A 6,459-nucleotide genomic window follows, 5' to 3' on the forward strand; every position below is an offset into this window, starting at 1 on the left:
TATCTCAACTTCATGTTTTCATGTGTTAGGCCTTCCCAAACTAGGAGCTAACATTAAGCACCTCCATGGTGCCATACACCATCTTGTGCAGACTTGTGGGAGGCTTTGAAGTTGGTGTTAGATTTTACAATGGTGTCCTCCATGATGATTTATGTCAATCGTAGAGGGTTAGGTGTGTTTCCTTTGCTTTAAAATTTAATTAGCAAGTTTACTGACATGGGTTTTACCTTGACATAAGAAAATAATATTATGTAAGAATGCACTCTGTTGGATCCTGAGGAGTGTTAGAACTCCTCATTGTATTTGGAATAATTCATTGATAGGAGAAAAAATGCTTATAACTAATATGTTGTAATTTTAATGATGCAACCAATATAATCAAACAAGGACAGTAGATTTATAACTGTTCCATTGCCTCTAGCATTATTATTCAAATATCATAATGCATGAATGTGTCTGTTAATGCTTTGCTTTTACACGTAATATCCTCCTTAGACAAATTAACTATTGTGTAGGATCAACTACATATAAGCAGTGCTATGTAAATAAGAAATATTTATAACAGAAATATTCTTTCTTCCTCCCAACCCTTCATTTCTTTGCATCAGAAATAGTTGCCTCTTGAGAACTGCTACTTTGTAATAATGTTATCCTCAAATTTATTTACCTATATTTAATCAGTAGGGATAGAATAAGTTTTATGTACGTGTATCAAAAGAAGACATCTAGCCTTAAGTTAAGAAGTTAAATTGAATAGTGTGTATTTCAAGTGTAAAGGCTCTTGTAAATATTTAATTACGAGTTACAAGAATGAAGACATAGTAAAATATTGATTCAGTGACTATATATATGCACTGCACCTTCCTGGCACACGTCTTAATGTTGCTGAGCGCGTATTTCAGCAGGAGTTGAACTTATATATGTATACATATGTACTCTTACATATTTCTGTAATGGAACTGAGACTGATTTTAGGGTTCAGGCTGTTGTATAGACCACAGAACCATTTATTAGGGTTCGTAGTGTTGTACAGCCCGCAGATCAATTTACGTGACAATGTGATCACATGAAAACATGAAGTTGGACTGGGCAAGTGGTGGACCACAAAATGGCTTTCATTGTAATTAGTGATTAAGAACTATAAGTTTCATTTCTTTCCCTACATCAGTGGAATGTTCTCTTAAGTTGATGCAAAATTTGCAAATTAGTACCACAAATGTATATGTGCTTGTGCCTTATTGGGTGTTGCAAATTAATTAATAAAATTTGTGTTGTGGGCAACAGGATTGAAGTTTTCGATTCACGTTCTGGGACATAGTTGCAATTAGTGCTCTCTCTTTTTCTCTAAAAAGAAAAAGGTTACAGTACATTCTGAGTTAAAGTGGGAAGATCAGTCCAGTCTGTTGTTCCATCCATATGTTTCTAGCTAAGAGTGGCAAGTCCATTTGGATGGTTGGCAAGACTGCTTTACATTTCTTGTAGCGCTTATGATATGCCAATCACATATCGTCATCAGTTTAAAGAAGATAAATCACAAGAAGACTGAAAATAAAATGTGAGTTGGAGAGGCTATTGGAAAATTTTAACCCCTTCTGTTTCTAATAAGATCTCCAAAAATATAAAAGTGCCAACCAGAGGAAGAAGATTCTTACATAGACCTCCAGAGACTTGGAAGCATTCTGTCTTGTAAGTCTATAACAGACCAACTAGATCTAATACTTGAAAGAAGATGGTGTACTGTAATGTATAAATATGAGCATGAAGTTTGAATTTTATTCTTAGGTATTGGTACAAGTATGTAAAGGATCTGAAAATGGGATAAATATTTGGAACAAAGAAATGTCAGTTTACAGTGGATTGTAAACTATGTTTCAGGGCAGTTTCTGGGGATTAAAACAATATTGACATGTAGCATTCGTGATGGTAAATTTCTCTGCAGGCCCTGAAAAGGTCCCTTGTAAGATCAGTATACAGATAGGCCAGTAGCAACAAAAGAAATTAATTGTGCTCTCATACAGATTAGGTGCATTACAGTATTTCCTATAGTTGATTATCTTGTAATAAAAAACCTCTGCATTTTGAAATTTTTTTATTTTTTGCAGTACATTTACTGGTTCTGAGTTGATTTCAGTAGAAAAAAATACAACTAGATTGCTTCTTATAACTTCGTACTGGAACTCAATTGGAAGAATTAAATAACTCCGTGGCCTGTAGTCTGCCAGCGAACTATACCAACGAACCAACTGCCGCCTGTCGGCGAAGTTAGTCCCAACTTTTGCGGATAGAGGGTGTTGCATGGTCAGCGCATTGGATCCTCATGGCCGTTAATCTCAGTTTTCTAGAGCGGAGAATCAATAACTGCATAGTGTTATTCTATAGTCAGATATCAGCATTCAGGCAGTTCATAGAGCTGATATCTTTGTCTGGAACTGTGTATCACATAGGTATTTGGTTTGTCAAAGTTTTGTTGTAGGTGATGGAATTCTGTGAAGGTAAGAAAAAGTGATTGCAAAACCCATTCACAGAAGGCCAGAGGCAGACAGGGCTGTAGTAACAATGTTGTTATGCCAGAATTATCCTCTTTATTTATTTATATATATAGGGATTAGGTTAACTGTCAACACAACAAATATACTCACTTTTTAAGGTTTTGCAATTTGACTTTTTATTCCTGCTACATGTTTCGGTTGTATAAGACCATCAAGCAGTTATATATAAGAATAAATATAGTTACTGAACTATCAATACGGATCCATACCAGTGGAACGTGTCGTATTATATAAGTACTAACATAAAATTTGCCTCAAGTTGGTGTTACAATTAAAGTAGAAGATACAAAAATAAGATAAAATATCCTCTTTACACTTTATTATGGTATGTCACTGTCTACTGACATTTCTTGCATTTATAGTTTGTACCTTTCAAATTCTGTTTAAACACTGTCCAATATTGTTAATCCCAGAATGCCAAAAAAAAAAAAACTCTAGGATTTGAGGTACTTGCAGTGGTGGTTATGAGGAGTTGTGTCTTTTGGGACGTAATTCTGTGCAGTGTACTGAAAGCGAACTGACATTCGGGAGAACACGTCACCTGCTGCTTCAGGCTAGTTTCTTGCTTGGCTTGTTCTTTGAACCAGAAGATAGAGATGACATATTGCTCTGAAACATTGATTGACTTTCATCAGATTATATGACGTGATATCCCCGAAGGCAGAACTTACATTGTATGTGTATGTCAGTATACACAAAAATACTAGTTATTTAAGTGAACATTAAAAATATTTCAGTATTCATTAATATTATTTTTTACTATGATTAAAAAAATGACACCCACTGTAAATGCTTCTGCCCTTATACATGTGCAAAGTATATTAATCATTTCTGCCCTGAGAATGGAGACAGTAAATAGATGCTTCCAAAACGTTGGTAATGTGTATCAGATTACATGCATCACATCCCAGAAAGCCATAATCTTTAACCTATTTCTGCACACAGAAAAGACTTACTGCTCATCCAATGTAACCACAAAGTTTCTCATGGCTTCAACATACAGAACAATACATCATACATACATCTTAATGAACTATCTCTACACAAAAATCACATAAGTAACAGTGGTTCATCACATGGAACTTATCTGCTTTTGGAGCTCCGTATTCAAAGCCACTACCAACTAGGAAGTTGTGCAGATGCCATGTTGATATTGTTGAGGGATGGGGATTTTAAAATATGAAGATTGTGTGGCTTCTCACATGATGCCTATACAAGTACAGTAGGTTCATAAATATCAATTGAAGGTTCGAGGGCAGGGACACTGTAAGCCATTATGATAATGTCTTGTCTTGCCTTCTTCTTCCCATATGTTCCCATGTTGAGAACTAGTAGCAGTAATAAAAGTTCTATCAGCGCAACTACTGTATACACCTGAATTGTACTCATATACAGTGCTTTATTATTGAAACATGTTTTGGCCTATTGGCTATCATCAGTCTATTTGTACCTTTACCATCAGCTTAACCATTATTAGCTAATGTTTGCCAGTGTCTGCAAGTTTTGGTTTCATATGTATAATGCAGATTATTCAAGAGAATTTTGTTTGAGTTGTTGCACATTAGAGAAGAAAGCATTATTACTCTATGTGTGATAGGATGAAGTATACAGATTGTGATGTCTCAATTGATTTTCATGCATTTTGACCCAGAGTGTAAAAGAGTTTGTTAAAACTCTAATTTTTATTTACTAAAAAAATAAAATAAAGTTTTGCCATTTGAATGATCTACTTAAAATATGATGTACATAGATTGTAGAGTATTGATCAGTACTTCTCTGTGCATTGAGTATTGTGAGCTACAGAACTAGAATCGTTGGTTCACACTACATCTACACGGCGTCACATCCCAGAAGACAGCATTCCTCATAGTCACCACTGTGAAAACCTCAAATCCTACATAGATTATAGATATTTTGTACTAACAGTATACCTCATCACACTGTCTCCTCCAGGTTTCTCTCAGCTGTATTGGTTTAGGCTATTGTATGTATATTGCTGTAACAGTCCGTGGTGGCCTATAGGGATACAGTCGGCTCACAGGTGGCATTAAGGTTGTCAGCCTTACATGCTGGCCATACTTGGGAAAATTTCTGGTGCTCATTTCTATTAGAGGCTGAGTCAATCCCAAGGCCATAGTTTATGGTATGTGTAATCAGGAAAAGCAACATAGCACTCATACAATATTTGTAGTAGTAGTCATTGCTTTCTGTCTTACCTGTGCCTCATTTGAAGGCCCTTGCATTGTCATGCCAGGTTATGATGTTTCCAAAAAGTGTATCCCTTCTTGGTCATGTCTTCTTGTCCATCATTTGGCCTCAGCTATGTGAAATAAGATGCTTTCTTTCATATCTTCTGTGATTCCTATACCTTGTGCTTTCCCATTTCAAATGACATTGTACATATGCCATTTCTTGTGGGGATGTTTGTTGTTATTAGTTAATATATCTATATGATATGTAAGAAACTGTTCAGTATAATATCTACTCAGCATATCAGAATTTCATATAATTTAAAGCAGGGTTTTTGGTGTGTCATACCATACAGTCTGGCAGATGGTTGTCCATGTTATGAAGACAGGTACTACCTCCATTTCAGAGTAGTAATATATTGTGTAATTTCTCAGTAGCACAAAATTACTATATATTTCTTTGAAAGTATTGACAAATCAGCATTTCATTTATTGGAAGAAAATTTTGGAGACATTTAATCTGTTAGAAAGAAATATGTGGGTAACCATGACAATTTGGCCCAGAAAATGAAAGTACTGTACCTCAACGTTAAAGACATTTGATTTGGGTACTTAAAGAAATTATAAAAAAATAATAGCATTATTTCATATTGATATAAACTTATTTTAGTTGCTGTCCCTTGTTTTTCTATTACACCAATATGAAGATGGGTCTTCATAATTAAGATCAAAACAAATCTTAAGGAAATCTGGAATGTTATTAAATTAAGAGATCCATATGAAGTATAGTGGTGATATTGTTATTGTATAACATTTCCAGGCAGTAGAATCCCTTGCAAATTAGGTATTTATGGTTTATTTAATGACACTGTCAGTGGCTCCAATGACATAGTGTTAAGTCTTAGAATTATTATTGAATAATGAATTGGAAATGACATGGAAGGAAGCCTTTGCCTAGAAGAACTGGAGAAAATCATAGAACCCTAAGAATTCTGTGTCCCAGCTGAGATTCAAACCAGGCACCTTCTGAATACAAATTAGTGTTAAAGCTTGGACCACTGCTGTGTCTCAAAGATTAAAGGACAAAAATATTGATGGTAGTAGTAATAAATAATAATAAACCAGACAGCCAATGCTTCCTGGCATAGATATTGAAACATACACCTCACCACCACATGGACTGGCTGCGAAGGCATTCAAAGCTTCAATGCAGTGAGTACCAGGAGTATGGTGGTCAGACTATAAATATTGTGTCTTGTGCCCAAACTATGCCTGCATGGAACCTTTTTCTCCACAGCCTCACACATCTCATGGTAAGGTGCTATGAGCACAGGGCTAATTTTATATTTCCGCTATAACAGTCAGGATAGCTCAGTAACATTTGGTTCGATTCTGTGAGGAGTTGGCATTGTCTTTTTCTCTTTGGTACCAGACGTGCACTGGATCATATTCTATGCAATGGATGTTTGCTTCTCTCTCCCTGCTGGCGCTGGCAGTATGGCTGGAGCTTGAAACTAATAACATTTCATAGAATATAGAGGTTAAGAATGCATGGAGTTTACTTCCAACTCCCCTGTGTGCCCTTATTACATCCCTAGGCACCAGGAAAACTTTATCATTTCAACAGAAGATGAATCCCATAACGAAAGCAAAATTCTTTGTACCACTACCATGACCAAAATTAAATTTCAATAATTATGTCATTTGTCATTTCGAGTACG

The 6,459-nt window shown here is 35.5% G+C and overlaps 1 long non-coding RNA gene across 1 annotated transcript; it reads right to left on the reverse strand.

The window, feature by feature from the left end:
* Nucleotides 1-2,853: 2,853 nt before the first annotated feature.
* LOC111865827 lies at nucleotides 2,854-5,309 on the reverse strand. Its single transcript, XR_002843048.2, has 2 exons — nucleotides 4,766-5,309; nucleotides 2,854-3,158 (listed from the first exon to the last, which is right to left on the reverse strand). It is a non-coding gene; the product is annotated as an uncharacterized LOC111865827 (long non-coding RNA).
* Between the last annotated feature and the right edge of the window lie 1,150 nt (nucleotides 5,310-6,459).

Source organism: Cryptotermes secundus, unplaced genomic scaffold (genome assembly GCF_002891405.2).
Source record: "Cryptotermes secundus unplaced genomic scaffold, Csec_1.0 scaffold1051, whole genome shotgun sequence".
Classification (NCBI taxonomy): Eukaryota; Metazoa; Arthropoda; class Insecta; order Blattodea; family Kalotermitidae; genus Cryptotermes; species Cryptotermes secundus.